This window comes from Cetorhinus maximus, chromosome 3 (assembly GCF_964194155.1).
Source record: "Cetorhinus maximus chromosome 3, sCetMax3.hap1.1, whole genome shotgun sequence".
NCBI lineage: Eukaryota > Metazoa > Chordata > Chondrichthyes > Lamniformes > Cetorhinidae > Cetorhinus > Cetorhinus maximus.
Genome location: NC_135881.1, coordinates 5,602,558 through 5,625,228, shown reverse-complemented (window position 1 = coordinate 5,625,228; position 22,671 = coordinate 5,602,558). Strand labels below are relative to the sequence as shown.

At 45.4% G+C, this 22,671-nt stretch overlaps 1 protein-coding gene across 1 annotated transcript in view; it reads left to right on the top strand.

Annotated features, from left to right (window-relative positions):
* The window catches only part of LOC144672487 (uncharacterized), a 135,300-nt gene that overhangs the window by 5,056 nt on the left and 107,573 nt on the right, over positions 1-22,671 (top strand). The gene's annotated exons all lie outside the window — the stretch shown is intronic.

Genomic DNA, 22,671 nt, shown 5'->3' with positions numbered 1-22,671 from the left:
TATGATTCAGTGGACAGCTACTTAGAGCAAGTTTCAATCTGATACTGGGAAATAAATACAGGCTGCTTGGATTACTGTCTTACCCTGGACGTTTCCCTTGGTACTTCTTTGTACTCGCTTAAGTCCAAGGGCATATACCTTAACAGATATGGTGAACAGCTGTTTCAGCCATTCACCGCCTGGTCTGGCTAGACCACATAAAGTCTTATTGGGTCCTTCTCTTATTTGCTAAGACTCCTAATTATTCCAGGTTTATCCTGGAATGCAAAAAAAACCCCTCGGTTTAGTTTCTTTACTGCAAACCATTTTCTTAAACCCCTCTCCACCTCCTCCTCCGTCATCTCCAGCCATAAGTACAAGGGGCTCATGGATTTTTTTTGCCACTAAGATTAAGACCATCCAATCAGCTGCTTTTGTCACGTCTTTTCCTTCCACTAGCCCAGAACTTGTATCTTCCTCTAAGTTTCTCTCCTATCCACCTTCATTCCCCCTCTGAGCTGACCTTGTCAATGAGACCTACCTCCTGCTCTCAGTCTTATTGCCATTGAACTATTGACCACCTAACCTCCCCTCCTGGTCCCCATGTTGTCTAATATTGTTACCAGTTCTTTCTCCTAAGACATTGTCTGTGTCTCCTTCGAATATGCTATTGCCACCCTTCTTAGAAAATCAACCCTTGACACCTCCATCCTTGGAAATTATGCTCCATCTCCGACCTCCCTTTCCTCTCTAAAGTCCTTGAATATGTTATCGCCTCCCAAATCCACCTTTCTCAGAACTTGCAGTTTGAATCCCTGTGATCAGATTTCTGCCCGTCATCCTGTATTTAAATGGCTCTTGTCCAATGTTCCGCCCCAATTTCCCTTTCTGTTGCTGCCTGTTTCTTGCACTATGTAATTCCTTTAAGATTGCCACGCATGCATGCATCTTAATTTTTATTATTCAATCATGGGATGTGGATGTCATTGGCTTGGCCAGCATTTATTGCCCATCCCTAGTTGCCCTTGAGAAGGTGGTGGTGAGCTGCCTTCTTGAACTGCTGCAGCCCATGTGGTGTAGGTACACCCACAGTGCTGTTAGGGAAGGAGTTCCAGGATTTTGACCCAGAGACAGTGAAGGAACGGCCGATGTATTTCCAAGTCAGGATGGTGAGCAACTTGTAGGGGAGCTTCCAGGTTGTGGTATTCCCATGTGTCTGCTGCCCTTGTCTTTCTAGGAGGTAGCAGTCATGGGTTTGGAAGTGCTGTCTAAGGAGCCTTGGTGAGTTTCTGCAGTGCATCTTGTAGATGGTACACACTGCTGCTACTGTGTATCGGTGGCGGTGGAGGGAGTGAATGTTTGTGGATGTGGTGCCAATCAAGTGGGCCGCTTTGTCCTGGATGGTGTCAAGCTTCTTGAGTGTTGTGGGAGCTGCACTCATCCAATTATCTTAAATCTGGGGAGTGTTCCATCACATCTTGACTTGTGCCTAGTAGATGGTGAACAGGCTTTGGGAAGTCAGGGGATGAATTACTCACTGCAGGATTCCTAGTCCCTGAGCTGCTCTTGTAGCCGCAGTGTTTATATGGCCAGTCCAGTTCAGTTTCTGGTCACTGCATGTGCATGGCTGGGTTTATCCATATGTGCCACATTCCTGACTGCTGCATGGCCATGTATCCATACAGTTTAAAAAGAATGTTGCCCTTATCAAAGGCACATATGATATTCTATGTGATGTAACTGTGACAAATGATCCCTTTTTTTCTTTCCCGTCCTGTCTGCTGCCTTTGATGTGGCTGACCATGCCATCCTCCTCCAATGGCTCTCCGTTGTCATCCAGCTGGGTGGCATTGCTTTCCGCTGGCTCCATTCTTGTCTATGTAACCATAGCCAGATTATCACTGCCTTGACTGCTCTTCTTGATGCAGCACCATTGTCTCTAGTGTCATCCAAGGATCTATCCTTGGTCTTCTCCCATTTCTCGTCTACATGCTGCCTCTTACTGACTTATCAGTCTGATAAGCAGTACTGGAAGAGCAGGAATTTCTTCCAGTTAAACATGGGAAGACCAAAGCCATTGTTTTTTGGTCCCTGCAACAAACTCCATTCCATAGCTACTGACTCCATCCCTCCACAGCAACTGTTTGAGGCTGAACCAGACTGTTTGCTGCCTTAGTGTCATATTTGAGCTCAAGGTGAGCTGACCTTATCATTCAGACTGTCTATTTCCACCTCCATAACATTGCCTGACCTTGAGTTCCACTTTTCTCCTGCTGCAACCCTCATTAGTTACCTTTAAACGGAACTATTCCAGTGTGCCTGGCTGGCTCCCACATTCTACCCTCCATAAACTCGAGGTCATTCAAAACTCTGCTGCCTCTGTCCTTACTCACGTCAAGCGTTGCTCACTCATCACATCTGTGCTTACTGACCTACATTGGCTCCTAGCTGGGTAACACCTCAATGTTAAAATTCTCATCCTTGTTTTCCAATCCCTCCATAACATCTGCTCATCTAATTCTGCCCTCTAGAGCACTCCCAATTTTAATTGCTCCACAATTGGTGGCCATGCCTTCAACCGCCTAGGTTCTGAGCTCTAGAATTCCTTGCCTAAACCTCTCTGTCCTCCTTTAAGACATTCCTTAAACCTATCTCTTTGACCAAACAATTGGCCATCTGCCTTAATATCATCTTATGTGGCTCAGTGTCAAATTTTGCTTCATAACACTTCCCTGTTATGCCTTGGGACATTTTGTTGCATTAATTAAATATTGGAAGACTGAAGCCATTGTCTTGATCCACACATTCCCTAACTACTGGTGCTGGCCCTCTCCCTGGCAATTGTCTGAAACTAAACCACACTATTCACACTTCTGATGTTGCATTTGACCTCCAGTTGAGGCGACCATTATCTAAGTGATTACTAAGACTGACCATACCCACTTTCATAACATCATCAAGCTTCACCCCTGCCTCAGCTCGTCTACTGCTGAAGCCTTCATCAATGCTTTTGTTACCTCTTGACTTGACTATTTCAATGCGGTCCAGGCAGGTCTCCCACATTCTACCCTCTTAAACTGGGGATCATACAAAACTCTGCCTGAGCACAAGCTCCTTTTCACTCATCACCAAGGTGCGTGCTGATCTAAATTAGCTCCTGGTCATGCAACACCTTGATTTTAAAATTCTCATCCTTGTTTTCAAATCCCTTCATGACATAGTCCCATCGTATCTCTCTCCTCCAGCCCCACAACTCTCGGATATCTGTGCCAATCTAATTCTGACCTCTTGAGCATCCGAGATTTTAATTGTACCACCATTAGTGGGCAGGCAGCTAAAGTCATGGCCACCATTGGTGCCCACTAAGCTCTGAAATTCCCTCTCTAAACCTCTCCAACTCACTACCTTTCCTTTAAGCCTCCTTAAAACCTACTTCCTTGACCAAGATTTTGGACATCTGGCCTAATAGGTGCACTGCAGGAACTCACCAAGGCTCCTTGGACAGCACCTTCCAAACCCAGGACCGCTACCATCTAGAAGGACAAAGGCAACAGACACATGGGAACACTACCACCTGCAAGTTTACCCCCCCCACAAGTCACTCACCATCCTGACTTGGAAATATATCGCTGCACCTTCACTGTCGCTGGGTCAAAATCCTGGAACTCTGTTCCTAACAGCACTGTGGGTGTACCTACACCACATGGACTGCAGCAGTTCAAGAAGGCAGCTCACCACCACCAGCACCTCAAGGGCAATTAGGGATGGGCAATAAATGCTGGTCTAGCCAGCGATGCCCATGTCTCATGAATGAGAAAAAAAATCACCTTATTGGACTTGGTGTGTAATTTAGCTTTAAAATGCTCCTGGGAAGCAGCTTGGGACATTTTATCACTTTAAAGGTGCTATATAAATGTAAGTTATTGTTGGAAGGGCTTCAGGTTCTTGGGGCATTGAGACCAGTTCTTGGACAGAAAACGCCTGTTCCAAAGGACTATGACCCACATCCTCGCCGGGAGGTTCACCAGTGCGGCTGGGGAGGGTTTAAACAAGATTTGTAGGGGGATGGACACGGGCATATTGAAGTAGAAAAGAGGAATAAGGTGCGTAGAGTTAAAATACTGGGCAGTGCTAGAGAAGGGAAGAGTTCCATTTTAGATAGGGGCGGTCTAAGAGAAGAAATAGTAAATTATTGGGTAGGTTCAGAGTACGGAAGTAAGTAATAAAGTTCAGATTATGGTCACTGGGCGTGTATGTGAATGACTGGAGTGTAGTCAATAAGACGATGAGTTACAGGTGCGGATTGCCATGAGGAGATATGATGATGTGGCTATAACAGAGACCTGGCTCAGAGATGGTTGAGAGGAGATTTGATAGAGATATTCAAGATCGTGAGGGGTCTGGACACAGTAGATAGGGAGAAACTGTTCCCACTGGTTGAAGTATCGAGAATGAGGGGGGCACAGATTTAAGGTAATTGGCAAAAGGAGTAATGGAGATATGAGGAGAAACTTTTTCATGCAGCAAGTGCTCAAGTCCTGGAACGCGCTGCCCGAGAGTGTGATGGGGATAGGATCAATCGAGGCATTTTAAATGGAATTGGATTATTATCCGAAAAGGAAGAATGTGGTGTAGGGTTACGGAAAGAAGGCAGGAGAATGGCTCCAGGTGAACTGCTCCTTCAGAGAGCCAGCACAGACACGACAGACTGAATGGCCTCCTTCTGTGCTGTAGCGATTCTGTGAAGGGCAAGCCTGGGTATTTAATATCCCTGGATACAAAGTGTTCAGGAAAGATAGGAACGGGGGGTGGGGGTGGTGGTGGCTGTAATGAAATCTGTCTTCCTTACCCGGTCTGGCCTACATGTGACTCCAGACCCACAGAAACGTGACTGACTCTTAACTGCCCTCTGAAATGGCCTAGCAAACCACTCAGTTCAAGGGCAATTAGGGATGGGCAACAAATGCTGGCCTTGCCAGCGATGCCCACGTCCCTTGAAAGAATAAAAAATAATATTGCCGTGTTGGAGAGAGAGAGAGGATGACCCAGAGGGGTCAAAGACAGAATCTATTTGGCTAGAGCTAAGGAATAAAGAAGGTACAATTACATTACTCGGTGTAGTCTATAGGCCACCAACTAGTGGGAAAGATGTGGAGAAACAAATTTGTTAGGAAATTAGAGAGGTGTAAATGATAGGGCAGGAATTCCGTTTGTCAGCAGGCACAGCAGGTGGACCCGGGAGCGACCGGGAAAAGGTCCAACACCCGCGATCGGCTCCTGACCACAAATTCACGCTGATCGGCCAATTAACAGCCAGCCAGCGTGAAAGGCACGCTGAAACGCTGAGCGCTGTCGTGGTCGGGGCAGGAGCAGGGCGAGTGCTGAAGTCTGTACATGCGCTGGGGAGGGTGCACTGGGGAGGGTGCGCTGGGGAGGGTGCGCTGGGGAGGGTGCGCTGGGGAGGGTGCGCTGGGGAGGGTGCGCTGGGGAGGGTGCGCTGGGGAGGGTGCGCTGGAAGCTGCCTGGGGGCACAGAGCTGCCTCAGGGAGCTGAAGAATTGTACAAAGGAAAAGAAAGATTATAGAAATGATATAAACATGTCCCCACATGTGACTCGGTCACAGGAAGAGGGACTTAAAATGAAGTTGAACATTTTTTTCTGTTTTTTTTAAATTCACTGTTGGAAACCTCGTTAGGCCGTGGATGAGGTTTCGTAAAAGACGCAAAGGCCGCCCGGCCTATTCGCCCGCCCGCCAACCGAACGGTTGGGCAGGCAGTGAAAAATACAAATTAATTACTTGCTTAAGGGCCTTAATAGGCCTCTTAATTGTCGGCGGGCACGCTGCCAACTCTCACGGGCGCCCACCAAACAGAAAGATCGCGAGAGTGCGCGATGACATCTGGACGCTAGCTCGACACATCATCGCGCGTTTTACGCCTGATCGGGTCGGGCACGTGCTCGCCCATGAGACATAAAATCCTGCCCATAGAATAGTAATAATGGGAGAGTTTTATTATCTGAATATAGACTGGGATGGTAGCGTAAAGGGCAGAGAGGGGCAAGGGTTCTCGAAGTGTGTTCAAGAAAATTTTCGACAGCAACATGTTTCTAATCCAACGGGAAAGGAAGCATTGATAAATCTGATTCTTGGGAATGAGTGAGGTGGGCCAAGTGGATCAAGTGTCATTGGGGAACATTAAGTGGACAGTGATCGTTGTATCATGAGCTTTAGGAAATGGTTATAGAAAAGGATAAGGAACAAACCAGAGTAAGAATAATTAACTGGGGAAAGCCAATTCCAATGAGGTGAGAATGGATCTTTTCCAGATCAATTGGAATCAATTGGTTGGCAGGCAAAACAATATCTGAACAATGGGCAGCCTTTGCAGGAGAGAGAGCTCAGCACAGTCATGAAGTAGAAAGGCCTGGCCAAAAAAATCCAGAGCCCCCTGGATAAAGGAATGGAGATTAAGGATGAGAAGAAAGAGTTTGCTTATGACAGACATCAAGTGGACAATACAGCCGAGAACCAGGCTGAGCATAGAATGTTCAGAGGGGAAGTGAAAAAGCAAGAGAAGCAAAGAGAGAGTATGTAAAGAGACTGGCAGCTAATATAAGAGGGAATCTGAACGTCTTCTATAGGCATATAAATAGTGAAAAGCGTAGTAAAAGGAGGAGTGGGGGCAATTAGTGACCAGAAAGGGGATGTACACATGGAACAAAAACGGAAAATGCTGTAAAAACTCAGCAGGTCTAACAGCATCTGTCAAGAGAAAAACAGTTAACGTTTCAAGTCCGTATGACTTCTTCAGAGCTAAAGAGAAGTAAAAATGTGGTGAAATTTAAACTGTTTAAGGGGTCTGGGGGAGGTGAAGCTGGATAGAAGGCCAGTGATAGGTGGGGGCAGAGGAGAGATTGACAAAGATGTCATGAACAAAACGACAAAGTGGGTGTTAATGGTAGTGGTAAGGGCTAAAGGAGGTGCAGATAGTGGCGTAAATGTAAGAAAGCAGATTGTGATAATAGCAGGACCAGGGTAAGTACTTTGAAAAGAAAAACATGAACAAGTGACAGAGGGCCCTTGTGGGGGTGGGGTGGGGGTGGGGGAGGGGACAGTGGTGGGGAAAAAGATTGAAAATAGGATAAAAGTTGGGCATAAAACAATGAATAAATGAATAAAAATGAAAATAAATAAAAATAAGTAGATAAAAAATAAAAATTTTTAAAAATAAAAATGAATATTGAAAAAAGGGATAAAGGGTGAGTATAGAGGCGAGAGTTCATGGTCTAAAGTTGTTGAACTCAATATTCAGTCCGGAAGGCTGTAAAGTGCCTAGTCGGAAGATGAGGTGCTGTTCCTCCAGTTTGCGTTGAGCTTCACTGGAACAATGCAGCAAGCCAAGGACGGACATGTGGGCAAGAGAACAGGGTGGAGTGTTGAAATAGCAAGCGACAGGGAGGTCTGGGTAATGCTTGCGGACAGACCGAAGGTGTTCTGCAAAGCGGTCACCCAGTCTGCGTTTGGTCTCTCCAATGTAGAGGAAACTGCATTGGGAGCAGCAAATGCAGTAGACTAAGTTGAGGGAAGTGCAAGTGAAATGCTGCTTAACCTGAAAGGAGAGTTTGGGCCCCTGAACGGTGAGGAGGGAAGAAGTAAAGGGACAGGTGTTGCACCTTCTGCGGTTGCATGGGAAGGTGCCATGGGAGGGGGTTGAGGTGTAGGGGGTGATGGAGGAGTGGACCAGGGTGTCCCGGAGGGAACAGTCCCCATGGAATGCCGATAGGGGGGGTGAAGGGAAGATGTGTTTGGTGGTGGCATCATGCTGGAGTTGGCGGAAATGGCGAAGGATGATCCTTTGAATGAGCAGGATGGTGAGATGATAAGGGAGGACAAGGGGGACCCTATCATGGTTCTGGGAGGGAGAGGGAGAGGAAGGTGTGAGGGCAGAAATGCGGGAGATGGGCCGGACACGGTTGAGGGCCCTGTCAACCACAGTGGGTAGGAAACCTCGGTTAAGGAGGAAGGAAGACATGCCAGAAGTGCCATTTTGGAAAGTGGCATCATCAGAACAGATGTGACAGAAGTGAAGGAACTGAGAGAATGGGATGGAGTCCTTACAGGAAGTGGGGTGTGAGGAGCTGTAGTTAAGGTAGCTGTGGGAGTTGGTAGGCTTGTAATGAATACTGGTGGACAGTCTATTACCGGAAATTGAGACAGAGAGGTCAAGGAAGGGAAGGGAAGTGTCGGAGATGGTCCATGGATGATGGAGGGGCAGAAATTGGACATGTGATATGTACACATGGAGGTAGGGAGCACGGTTGAGGTATTAAATGAATACTTTGCACTTGTCTTTACCAAGGAACAAGATGCTGCACAGGCCATACTGAAAGAGGATTAATTCAGACACTTGAAGTGTTTAAAATTGAAAAGGAGGACTTATTGAATAGGCTGCCTGTACTTAAAGTTGATAAGGCACCAGGAGCAGATAGGATGCAAGGATATTGAGGTAAATTGTGGAGGCATTGGCTATAATTTTCCAGTCTCCCTGGACTCAGGAGTGGTGCCCGAGGACTGGAGAATTGCAAATGTTAAACCATTGTTCAAAAAAGGATGTAAAGCCCATCAACTGCAGGCCAGTCAGTTTAACCCTGGTGGTGGGGAAGATTCTAGAAACAATAATTCCAGACAAAATTAATAGTCATCTGGACAAATACAAGTTAATTAAGGAAAGCCAGCAGAGATTTTTTAAGGGAAAATTGTGTTTAACTAACTTCCTGGAGTTTTTTGATGAGGGAAGGGAGAAGGTCGATGAGGGCAATGCAGTTGATGTGGTGTGCATGGATTTCCAGAAGGCATTTGATACAGTGCTACAAAAGAGACTTGTGACCAATGTTATAGCTCATGGAATAAAAGGGATAATAGCAACGTGGATGCAAAATTGGCTGAGTGACAGGAAGCAAAGGCCCAGATCATCTGTCAGCATCAGAGAGGGTGTGTCTTCAGTTAGCCTTCGCCCGCCCTTGCTCACCCTCTGACAGTGTTCATGCCCCTCCCAACCCATGACCTGTTCATTCCCCTCCCTCACCACCGCAACAGTGTTCATGCGAACATATGAAATAGGAGCAGAAGTAGGGCATTTGGCCCCTCGAGCCTTGAGTCCGCCATTCAATAAGAGCATGGCTGATCTGTTTATGTTTTGAATTCCACATTCCCATCTACTCCCAATAATCTTTGATTTCCTTGCCTAACCAGAATCTATCTACCTCCACCTTAAAAATATTCAATGACCCCCACCTCCACCCCCTTCTGAGGCAGAGAATTCCAAAGCACACAACCCTCTGAGAGAAAAATTCTCCTCCTCTCTGAGCTAAAAGGACAACCCCTAATTTTAAAATAGTGCCCCCTAGTTCTGGACTCACCCACAAGTAATATACAGGCATGGATTGAGAATTGGTTAGCAAACAGGAAACAGAGTAGGAATAAATGGATCTCTTTCAGAATGGCAGGCGGTGACTGGTGGGGTACCGCAGGGATAACTGCCTGGGTCCCAGCTATCATTATATATCAATGATTTGGATGAGGGAACCACATATAATATTTCCAAGTTTGCTGATGACACAAAACTAGGTGGGAATGTGAGAAGGGTGTTAAAAGGCTTCAAGGCAATTTAGACAGGTTGAGTGAGTGGGCAAATGCATGGCAGATGCAGTATAATGTGGATAAGTGTAAAGTTATCCACTTTGGTAGGAAAAACAGAATGGCAGAGTGTGATTTAAATGGTGATAGATTGGGAAATGTTGATGTACAAAGGGATCTGGGTGTCCTTGTACACCAATCATTGAAAGCAAGCATGCAGGTGCAGCAAGCAGTTAAGGCAAATGGTTTGTTGGCCTTCATTGCGAGAGGACTTGAGTACAGGAGCAAGGATGTCTTACTGCAGTTATAAAGGGCCTTGGTGAGACCACACCTGGAGTATTATGTCTAGTTTTGGTCTCCTTACCTAAGAAAAGATATACTTGTCATAGAGGGAGTGCAGCAAAGGTTCACCCAGATTCCTGGGGCGGAAGAGAAGAGATTGGGCTGACTAGGTCTGTATTCACTGGAGTTTACAAGAATGAGAGGGGATCTCATTGAAACGTACAAAATTGTGACAGGGCTGGAAAGATTGGATGCAGGGATGATGTTTCCTTTGGCTGGGGGGTCTAGAACAAGGGGCCACAATCTCAGGATATGGAGTAGGCCACTTAGGACTGAGATGAGGAGAAACGACTTCACTCAGAGGGTGGTGAACCTGTGGAATTCTCTACCACAGAGGACTGTGGAGGCCAAGTCACTAAGTCACTGAATATATTTAAGAAGGAAATAGATAGATTTCTAGACTCTAGGGGCTTCAAGGGGTGTGGGGAGAGAGCGGGAGCGTGGCATTGAGATAGAGGATCAGCCATGATCATATTGAATGGTGGAGAAGGCTCGAATGACCTACTCCTGCTTATATTTTCTATGTTCCTAAGAGAAAACATCTTTTCCACATTCACCCTGTCAATAACGTTCAGGATCTTATGTGCTTCAATCAAGTCGCCTGTTATGACGTGGCAGATGATGTGTGCCAGACGGGCCAAATCCACAAGGGGAACTTGGCCATGCTATCACAATGGTTTTCCATTTTGTATTTGTTACGAGAAGATGTGTGCACTGAATTCAGAAGTAATGAGACCACCAGGACCTTTAGAGACCCTAAAAACTAAATTAGAATATTTATTAACAAAATAAACGATTTCAAACACATACATAAGACTACAAATTACTTACTACTATAACAGCTTCTAAAATTCCTAATTAACCCGACTCCCAGTTACACACCCCTTTAAGGTAACAGTCCAAAATAGATTTTAGATTTAAACACCAGCAAATTAACGCAATACCCACTTGACAGTGGAATTCCAAATGGCTTCCCCTACTTAAGTTAAGCTACAAAGCAGACTTATGCACAAATGGCTGGAGGCTCCTTGAAGGCTGTTTCACGCCCTCCTGTAAGATCTTACATGCTCTTCTCCCTGCATAGCCTTTCATCTCCTTCATATCTGTTTCTCTCTCTTTAATATGTAAATTCTATTGTTCCACATGTATTTGAAACTGTACCTCCTTCATAATATGGGGGAGAATTTTCTCCCCACTGGGCGGGCAGGTTGGGAATGGGTGTGGGCGGGCGTGGAGCCAATCGCCGCTTGCAATTGGCTGCACGCCGCCATTTTACGTGGGCGGGCCAATTAAGGTCCGCCCAGTGTGACAGGTGCCCGGGAGCGCTCAGTATGTATGTGTGGGGGGGAGGAGGGAGACTCGGGGCCTAGGCTTTTTTGAGCATGCGTGCGAAAGAGCACAGAAATCTCCCTGAGGCACGGAGCTGCTCAGGGGGATTAAGTTCTAATTAAAACTTCAAAATGAAAAAAGTTAAAATTCGTTTACACATGTCCCCTCATGTGATGGTGTCACATGAGCTGGGACGTGCTTATCAAATGTTTGAAAAATATTTATTCATTTAATAAGCCCTTCATGGAACCTCATCCCACCCGTGGATGAGGTTTCATGAAAAATGCAAAGGCCGCCTGGGCTCTTCGCCTGCTGCCAACTTTAAGGTTGGATGGGCAGCCCTCTCAATTGGGTTAATTGATTTGTGAATGGCATTAACAGGCCTTTGACAGTTCAGCGGGCGCGCAGCTGACTCCGGTGCGTGCCCTCCGAACAAAAGATCGGAATGATGCACGGTGACGTCGGGACACACGCCTGACATCACCGCACATCATTTTACACGTCAGCATGCGGGGCCCACCCCCACACGCCGATCAGAAAATGCTGGCCATAAAAATTTTCAGTATTGTCACTAACCTTTGGGAAGAATAAACACACTCCTTAGCCTTGCTTATCTGCCTAGTTGTAAACAGACTAAGATCCCTTTGAAACCCAAACAATCCCTTCCCTAATCCAAAAATGCAAATTTCCTTCACATGCTAATCCAGTATCCAAGTTTACTCATTAGCATTTCAAGCACCTTTCTACGCCTAGCTTCTTTTGATGATTTCCAGCTTGCAGTTTATCTGACTCCAAATGTAATTAATTCACACAGACAGACCAACTATACTCACACCCATAAATCTACTTTATAATAAACCAGAAAAATATTATGAAAATTATTATACTTTTGCCACACCGCCCCTCACTCTTCTAATCTCCAGTAGAAACAAGCCCAGTCTGTCTAACCTTCCCTTATAAGGCAACCCACTCATTCCAGGTATCAATCTAATAAATCTCCTCTGAAATGCCTCCAACTCATTTACATCCTTCCTTAAATAAGGAGACCAAAATTGTACACAGTATTCAAGATGAGGTCTCACCAATGCCCTGTATAACTGAAGCATAACATCTTTTTATATTCAATTCCTCTTGTAATAAAGGATAGCATTCCATTAGCCTTCTTAATTACTTGCCTTACCTGCATATTAACTTTTTGTGTCTCATGCACTAGAACACCCAGATCCCTCTGCACTTTGGAACTCTGCAGCCGTTCTCCATTTAAGTAATACTCTGCTTTCTTATTCTTCCTGCCAAAGTGAACAACTTCACAATTTCCCACATTTTACTCCATCTGCCAGATTTTTGCCCACTCACTCCACCTATCTATATCCACCTGCAAACTCCTATTTCCTCCATGTGCCCTTGTGTTCACCCCCTCCCTCACCCCCGAGTGTTCACCCCCTCCCTCAACCCCTACAGCGTTCACCCGGCTCCCTCGCCCCCGACAGAGTTCACCCCCTTCTCTCACCCCCGAGTGTTCACCCCCTCCCTCAACCCCAACAGTGTTCACCCAGATCCCTCACCCCTGGCAGTGTTCACTCCACTCCATCACACCTGACAATGTTTAGCCCCTCCTCACCTCACCCCAAAAATGCTCAGCCCAACCTCCCATTCTTGACAATGCTGACTTCCATCACTGAACAGGGGCTCGGGGTTCGGGAATTGGGAAAGGGGTTGCAGGAAGGGTGAACATTGTCCGGTGGGGGAAATGGGCTGGTGAACATTGCCAGGACACAATGGGGTGAATATTGTTGGTTGGGGGTGTGAACGTCGTTGGGAGGTGGGTGAATATTGTTGGGTGAGGGGATAAGCATTATTGGGGCGAGGAGGGGTAAACATTGTCAGGAGAATGGATGTGAACATTGTCTGGAGGGGGGGATGAACATTGTCGGGTGGGAGGGTGGGGTAAACATTGTCAGGGCAGAGGGGGGTAAATATTGTCAGGGCAGAGGGGGGTAAATATTGTCAGGGCAGAGGGGGGTAAATATTGTCAGGGCAGAGGGGGGTAAATATTGTCAGGGCAGAGGGAGTAAACATTGCTGATTTACTTAGAATTATGCTGGTTTTATGCCTGCTGTGGAAAAGTCTAAGTAAATCACTGTAAAAGTGGTCAGTGTTAGGACCCTTGCTCTTCCTGACATATAGTAATGACCGAGATCTTCGCGTACCAAGCAAAATTTCAAAACTTGTGGATGATACGAGACTTAGAAGTATTGTGAACTGTGAGGAGAATAGTGAAGAATTTCAAAAGGACATTGGCAAGTTGGTGGAAAGAGTGGAAAATTGGCAGATGAAATTTAATGCGGAGAAGTGTGAGTGATTCATTTTGATAGGAAGAACACAGAGAGACAACATAAAATAAGGGGCACAATTCTAAAGGGGGTGCAGGAGCAGAGGGTCCTGGATGTAAATGTGCATTAGCCATTGAAGAAGGCAGGTCAGTTTGAGAGAACAGTTAATAAAGTATACTACATCCTAGGTTTTATTTATAGGGGCTTAGCGCACAAAAACAAGGAAATTATTTTAAACTTGTATTGAACACTGGTTCGGCCTCAATTAGAGTATTGCGTCCAGTTCTGGGTGCTGCACTTTAGGAAGTATGTGAAGACATTGGAGAGAGTGCAGAAAAGATTCACAGGAATGGTTCCAGGGATGAGGACCTTCAGTTATGTAGATAGATTGGAGAAGTTGGGACTGTTCTCCTTGCAGAAGAGAAAGTCGGGAGAAGATTTGATAGAGGTATTCAAAGTCATGAGGTGTCTGAACAGAGTAGATATGGAGAAACTGTTCCAATTGGTGGAAGGATCTAGAACCAGAGACACAGATTTAAGGTGCTTGGCAAAAGAAGCAATGGTGACATGAAGGGAAACATTTCCACACAGCGAGTTGTAGGGATCTGGAATGCACTGCCTGAGAGGGTGGTGGAGGCAGATTCAATCAAGGCATTCAAGAGGGAATTGGATTGTTATCTGGAAAGAAAGAATGTGCAGGGTTATGGGGAGAAGGTGGGAGAGTGGCATTGGGTAAATTACTATGTGGAGAGCCAGCGCAGACATAATGAGTAGAATGGTCTCCTTACGAGCTATAACAATTCTTAATTCTGTCAAATGGGCTATTTAAGTACACATTGTCATTGGGTGAAAACAGGTATTCTACTTAAGAAGGTAATAAATCAAAATCTAGCTTGTAGCAAAGTTATATGGGGTGTGATTTGCGATTAGTTACAGTGGTCAGAGGTTATAATGATTTTTGTTGGATCCTGATCACCGGTTTGTTGGGACTTAGGGATCCAGGTTGCCAGATTGTTTTGCGATGGCTGAGTTGGTACAATAGACAGAGTTGACCAACGGACAGTTCTTAGGTGGAACACATTCTGTTTATTTACAAAGGTACTTAGCATCTACACTTGTGTGCTTTCAACTCAAACCCTGTCGCCATGCTTCTCTTACTAACTCAGACTACTGACTACAGAGGTAGCCTGCGCTACTCCTCTATTGGTTACATAAGATCATGTGATCTTCCTTTATAACATCCTTCTTCAAGGCATTCTACATTACATAAAACCATAATTACCACAAATTCCAACATGATCTCCGACCTCACTAACCTGTTTAGAGCAAAAGGATAACTAAGGAAAGAGTAGGGCCCATAACATAGGAACATCGGAGCAGGAGTAGGCCATTCAGCCCATCGAGCATGGTCCACCATTCAATACCAACATGGCTGATCATCCACTTTAACGTTTTTTCCCCCACACTATCCCTAAATCCTTTGATGTCATTGGTATTTAGAAATCTATCAATCTCTGCTTTAAACATACTCAGTGACTGAACTTCCACAGCCCTCTGGGGTAGAGAATTCCAAAGATTCACAACCTTCTGAGTAAAAACAATTTCTCCTCATCTCAGTCCTAAGTGGCTTTCCCCTTATTTTGAAATTGTGTCCCCTGGTTCTAGACTCCCCAACCAGGGGAAATATCTTACCTGCATCTACCCTGTTTATCCCTTTAAGTATTTTGTAGGTTTCAATGAAATCACCTCTCATTCTTCGAAACTCTAGAGAAGACAGGCCCAGTTTCCCCAAATTCTCTTCATAGGACAGTCCCGCCATCCCCAGAGCAAGTCTGGTGAACCTTCATTGCCCTCCCTCTATGGCAATAATATCCATCCTCAGGTAAGTGGACCAAAACTGCACACACTACTCCAGGTTTGGTCTAACCAAGCTTCTATACAATTGAATCAAGACTTCACTACTCCTGTACTCAAATCCTCTTGTGATAAAGGCTAACATTCCATTATCCTTCCTAATTGCCTGCTGCCCCTGCATGTTAGGCTTCAGTGACTTATTGACAAGGACACCCAAGTCCCTTTGTTTACCTACACTTTCTAATCTCTTATCATTGAAGAAATACTCTGTACATCTGTTCCTTCTACAAAGTGGATAACCTCACATGTTTCCACATGATGTTCCATCTGCCATGTTCTTGCCCTCTCACTAAGGCTGTCCAAATCCTCTTGAAGCCGCTTTGCATCTTCCTCACAACACACATTTCAACCTAGCTTTGTATCATCAACAAACTTGGAAATATTACATTTGGTCACCACATCCAAATCATTGATATATATTGTGAACAGCTGAGGCCCAACACTTCTCACAAGCCTGCCAACGCCAGAATGACCTGTTTATTCCCACTGTCTGTTTTCTGCCTGTTACCCAATCCTTAATCCATGCCAGTATATTACCTCCTATCCCATGTGCTTTAATTCTGCTAACCAATCTCCTGTGGGGGACTTTATCAAAAAACCTTCTGAAAATCCAAGTATACTACGTCCACCGACTCCCCTTTATCAATCCTGTCAGTAACATTCTCAACAAACTCCAACAGGTTCGTCAAACATGATTTCCCATTCATGAATCCATGTTGACTTTGCACGATCAGATCATTATTATCCAAGTGTCCATTTATCGCATCCTTTAGAATAGATTCCAGCATTTTCCCTGCTACTGATGCAAGACTAACAGTTCTGTAGTCCCCTGTTTTCTCTCTCCCCCCCCTTCTTAAATAGTGGGGTGACATTTGCTACCTTCCAATCTGTAAGAGCCATTCCAGAATCTATAAGATTTTGAAAGATGCATCCACTATCTCCATAGCAACCTCTTTCAACACTCTGGGATGTAGAATACCAGGTCCCGGGGACTTATCAACTTTCAGTCCCATTAATTTCTCCAATACAGCCTTCTTACTAATACTGATTTTCTTCAACTCTTCATTCTCCCTAGTCCCTTGGATCTCTAATTCTGGAAGATTTTTTGTATCTTCCTTAGAGAAGGCAGACACAAAGTAATCATTTAGCTTCTCTGCCATTTCTCTATTGCCCATTATAAAGACCAAAAAGGTAACCTATGTGTGGAGGCAGATGTGGGTATGGTTCTTAATGAAAACTTTGCATCTGTCTTCACAAAAGAGGGTGACAAGGCAGACATTGTAGTTAAGGAGGAGGAGTGTGAAGTATTGGGTGTGATAAACATAGGGAGAGAGGAAGTATTAAAGGGATTAGCATCTTTGAAAGTAGATAAATCACCAGGGCGGGATGAAATGTACCCCAGGCTGTTAAAAGAAGCCAGGGAGGAAATTGCAGAGGGTCTGACCATCATTTTCCAATCCTCATTGGATACAGGTGAGGTGCCAGAGGATTGGAGGTCTGCTAATGTTGTACATTTGTTTAAAAAGGGAGTGAGGTATAGACTGAATAATTACAGGCTAGTCAGTCTGACCTCGGAGGTGGCCAAATTATTTGAATCAATTCTGAAAGGCAGGGATTAATCAAGGACAATTAACATGGATTTGTTAAGGGAAGGTCATGTCTGACTAATTTGATTGAACTTTTTTGAGGAAGTAACCAGGAAGATTGTTGAGCGTAGCGCAGTTAATGTGATCTACATGGATTTTAGCAAGACTTTTGATAAGGTTCCACATGGCAGACTAGTTTAAAAATAAAAGCCCATGGGATTCAGGGGAATGTCGAAACCTGGATACAAAATTGGCTCAGTGCCAAGCCTTGGCTGGGATTCTCCCACAGCGGATTCGGTGAGCCATTCAAATTGCCAGTGAATTTGGTGGTACAGGAAGATCCCGCCGGCGGGAGGGGCCAGAAAATCCCGGCCATTATTTTTCCAAAATTTGCTCATTGGCCCCTTGAGTGGCAAAGAAATGGAAATGCGGACCCCCCCATGCAAAAAGGTTGGAGAAGCCTGGCATAGATGAAATAAGCTTTGTTATCAGTTATTTTTACTTGACAGCAACATAAGGACGTAAGAAATAGGAGCAGGAGTGGACCACACGGCCCATTGAGCTCGCTCCACCATTCAATATTGTGAGCAATTTTGGGCCTCGTATCTCAGGAAGGATGTGCTGTCCCTGGAGAGGGTCCAGAGGAGGTTCACGAGAACGATCCTAGGAATGAAAGTCTTAACACATGAGGAACGTTTGAGGACTCTGGGTCTATACTCGATGGAGTTTAGAAGGATGAGGGGGGATCTGATTGAAACTTACAGAATACTGAAAGGCCTGGATAGAGTGGACGTGGGGAAGATGTTTCCATTAGTAGGAGAGACTAGGACCCGAGGGCACAGCCTCAGAGTAAAGGGAAGACCTTTTAGAACAGAGATGAGGAGAAACTTCTTTAGCCAGAGAGTGGTGAATCTATGGAATTCATTGCCACAGAAGGCTGTGGAGGCCAGGTCATGGAGTGTATTTAAGATGGAGATAGTTAGGTTCTTGATTGGTAAGGGGATCAAAGGTTACGGGGAGAAGGCGGGAGAATGTGGTTGAGAAACTTATCAGCCATGATTGAATGGCGGAGCAGACTCGATGGGCCGAATGGCCTAATTTCTGCTCCTATGTCTTATGGTCTTATGGTCAATACGATCGTGGCTGATCTCAGGCTTCGACTCCATTTTCCTGCCCGAGATCAAAAATCTGTCTATCCCAGCCTTAAATGTATTCAATGATGGAGCATCCATAATCCTCTGGGGTAGAGAATTCCAAAGATTCACAACCCTTTGATGAAGAAATTTCTTCTCATCTCTGTCCTAAATGATCAGCCCCTTATCCTGAGACTGTGTCCCCGTGTCTGAGATTTCCCGACCAGTGAAAACCATCTCCCAACATCAGCAAGCCCCGATGTACCTTCTCCAGACCTCTCATTGGTGGGAGATTTACCCTCCTGTCAGCTACTAACATTACATTATTAGCAGCATTAATGTGTCTCACAAATAAAACCCAAACAAAGGTCAATATTTCCGATTCTCCATCAGAAGTATGAGGTGTGAAGTATAAGTGTGAGGTGATGCATTTGGGCAGGACAAACAAGGCATGAGAATACATAATGAATGGTAGGACCCTGGGATGTACCGAGGATCAGAGGGACCTTGGTGTACATGTCCACCGGTCCCTTCAGGTAGCAGGACAGGTAGATAAGGTGGTTAAGAAGGCATATGGGATACTTGCCTTTATTAGCCAAGGCATAGAACATAAGAGCAGGGAGGTTATGCTGGAACTGTATAAAATGCTGGTTAGGCCACAGCTAGGGTATTGCGTGCAGTTCTGGAATCTGCATTATAGGGAGGATGTGGTTGCACTAGAGAGAGAGAGTACAGAGGAGATTTACCAGGATGTTGCCTGGGCTGGAGAGTTTTAGTTTTGAGGAGAGATTGGATAGACTGGGGTTATTTTCCCTGGAGCAGAGGAGATTGAGGGGGGACATGATTGAGGTGTATAAAATTATGAGGGGCATAGGCAGGGTAGACAGGAAGGAACTTTTCCCCTTGGTGGAGGGATCAATAACCAGGGGGCATAGGTTTAAGATAAGGGGCAGGAGGTTTAGAGGGGATGTGAGGAAGAATTTTTTCACCCAGAGGGTGGTGGAAATCTGGAACTCACTGCCTGAAAGGGTGGTAGAGGCTGAAACCCTCATAACATTTAAGAAGTATTTGGATGTGCACTTGCGATGCCATGGCATACAAGGCTATGGGCCTAGTGCTGGAAAATGGGATTAGAATAGTTAGGTACTTGTTTGACTGGCGCAGACGCGATGGGCCGAAGGGCCTTTTTCTGTGCTGTAGACCTCTATGACTCTATGAGAAGAAGCTCAGATATTATTTCAGGGTATCCACTAAGGACTGAATCCAATAACGTATCCTCTCCAGAACACCAGCTAAGTAAGCAGTCACTGACAGTGTCAGCAATTGTTTTGCTTCCTGCTGGCCATAGCCATCCTCTATCAAACCATCAAACCACCATGGAGAGATGTTGGTGTAAGTGCTGGACTAGCAACACAGGCTAATGCTGTCACCAGCTCAAATACTACCACAGCAGTTGGTGGAATTTATTTCTTAAATGTTTGTTTTATTCATTCATGAGTTATGGGCTTCACTGGCTGGGTCAGCATTTATTGCCCATCCCTGGTTACTCTTGAGAAGGTGGTGGTGAGCTGCCTTCTTGAACCGCTGCAGTCCATGTGGTGTAGGTACACCCACAGTGCTGTTAGGAAGGGAGTTCCAGGATTTTGACCCAGCGCCAGCGAAGGAACGGCGATATATTTCCAAGTTAGGATGGTGAATGACTTGGAGGGGACCTTCCAGGTGGTGGTGCTCCCATGTATCTTCTGCCCTTGTCCTTCTAGATGGTAGTGGTCGTGGGTTTGGAAGGTGCTGTCTAAGGAGACTTGGTGAATTCCTGCAGTGCATCTTGTAGATGGTATACACTGCTGCTACTGTGCGTCAGTGTTGGAGGGAGCGAATGTTTGTGGATGTGGTACCAGTCAAGTGGGCTGCTTTGTCCAGGATGGTGTCAAGATTCTTGAGTGTTGTTGGAACTGCACTCATCCAGGCAAGCGGGAAGTATTCCATCACACTCATGACTTGTGCCTTGTAGATGGTGGACAGGCTTTGGGGAGTCAAGAGGTGAGTTACCCATCGCAGGATTCCAAGCCTCTGAGCTGCTCTTGTAGCCTCAGTATTTATATGGCTAGTCCAGTTCAGTTTCTGGTCAATTGTAACCCACAGGATGTTGATGGTGGGGGATTCAGTGATGGTAATGCCATTGAATGTCAAGAGGTGATGGTTAGATTCTCTGTTGTTGGAGATGGTCATTGCCTGACACATGTGTGGTGCGAATGTTATTTGCCACTTGTCAGCCAAAGCCTAGGTATTGTCCAGGTCTTGCTGCATTTGGACATGGACTGCTTGAGTATCTGAGGAGCTGTGAATGGTGCTGAACATTGTGCAATCATCAGCAAACATCCCCACTTCTGACCTTATGATGGAAGGAAGATCATTGATGAAGCAGCTGAAGATGGTTGGGCCAAGGACACTACCCTGAGGAACTCCTGCAGTGATGTCCTGGAGCTGAGATGACTGACCTCCAACAACCACAACCATCTTCCTTTGTGCTCGGTATGACTCCAACCAGTGGAGAGTTTTTCCCCTGATTCCCATTGACTCCAGTTTTGCTAGGGCTCCTTGATGCCACACTCAGTCAAATGTGGCCTTGATGTGAAGGGCAGTCACTCTCACCTCACCCCGGGAGTTCAGCTCTTTTGTCCATGTTTGAACCAAGGCTATAGTGAGGTCAGGAGCCGAGTGGCCCTGCTGTGCCCCGTGGAAGCCCAAGTGGCCCTTCAATTAATAAATCTGAAATTGAAAGCTAGACCACAACAACTATAATCGATTGTTGTAAAAGCCCATTTGATTCACTAATGCCCTTTAGGGAAGGAAATAGACTCAAAGGGACTCATAGACATTTGCAGCACAGAAGGACGCCATTCAGCCCATCGTCTCTGCGCTGGTCAACAAAGATCTGACTACACTAATCCTATTTTCCAGTGCTTGGCCCATGTCCCTGGAGGCTATGGCAACGCAAGTGAGTATCTAAATATTTCTTGAATGTTACTTGAGTTTCTGACTCAACCACCCTTTCAGGCAATGAGTTCCAGACTCCCACCACCCTCTGGGTGAAAAAAATTCTCCTCAATACCCCTCCTAACCTTCTACCTCTTACCTCAAGGGGCATCCTTACCCCAGTCTGGCCTACATGTGACTCTAGGCCCACAATGTGGTAGACTGTTAAGGGCATTTAGGTACGGGCAACTGATTCTGGCCTTGCCAGTGACACCTACATCCCATGAACAAATAAAAAAGTGTGACTCTACCATCCTTCCAATTCAATCAGAGTTCCTTGTTCTTTCATCTTGCAACTTTGTACTTGATTCTACATAGATGACAAATGACCAAGGTTCATCTACATGTTCATACCAGCCTGGTAGTCTCATGATACAATAATAAAAGGAACTGTTGATGAGTCATTCTTAATCTATGCAGTGTAGGAAACAACACTAACTTGCATTTACATAGCACCTTTAATGGAAAACATCCCAAGGAGCTTCACAGGAACATTATCAATCAAAATTTGACACCAAGCCACATGAGGAGATATTAGGCCGGATGATCAAAAGCTTGGTCGAAGATTTTTAAGAGTGTCCTAAAGGGAGAAGTAGAGAGGTGGAGAGGATTAGGAAAGGAATTCCGGAGCTTAGGACCTAGGCAGCTGAAAGCACAGCAGCCAGTAGTGGAGAAACATCAGGAAAGAGCAAGAACCCTGAATTGGAGGAACGCTGAGATCTCAAAGGGACGGAGGAGGTTACAGAGTTGGGGAGAGATTTGAAAATGAGGAATAATGGTGGAGAGCGTTGTGAGGCATTGGTCCAAAGCTGCCTGACCCTCCCAAGCAAGCTACCAGTCGTTATGTCTCAAATTACTCATATACTGCATCCCAAATTGTTACTTTCTGAAAGAGGTCTATCTAGTTTGTATTTGAATTGACCAGTCCATAGATTGATCACTCCCTCACTGAAATATCAATTTGGCCAATTGGTGTTGAATTTACCCCGTTTCTTGCCACCACCCGTCCCCCCACCAACTCCCCTCCCCCATCTCCCATCTTTGTCCTAAAGACAAATACTTTCCCCTTCAGTTAGAATTACATTTCCTTTACGATTAAAGCTACACACTCTCCTTTATAACCCTCCCTTCAGAATTCCTTATGAACTTTAGGCCCATCAAATCACATAACCACCATTAATGGTATATTTAGATCAAATTCTTCTGTGGAAGCCAAGACCTGAAATTCTAACATTGCATTGCTAATACTTACAGCATCGATGTGAACATATTTTTTGGAATTTCCTGCTGACTATTTGCATTCAGAACAAACAGCTTGCTCTTTTGTCCCCTGTTTATTCTGTGGCAGAGTGACTCCTCAAACAGAGGAGAAAAACAAGAG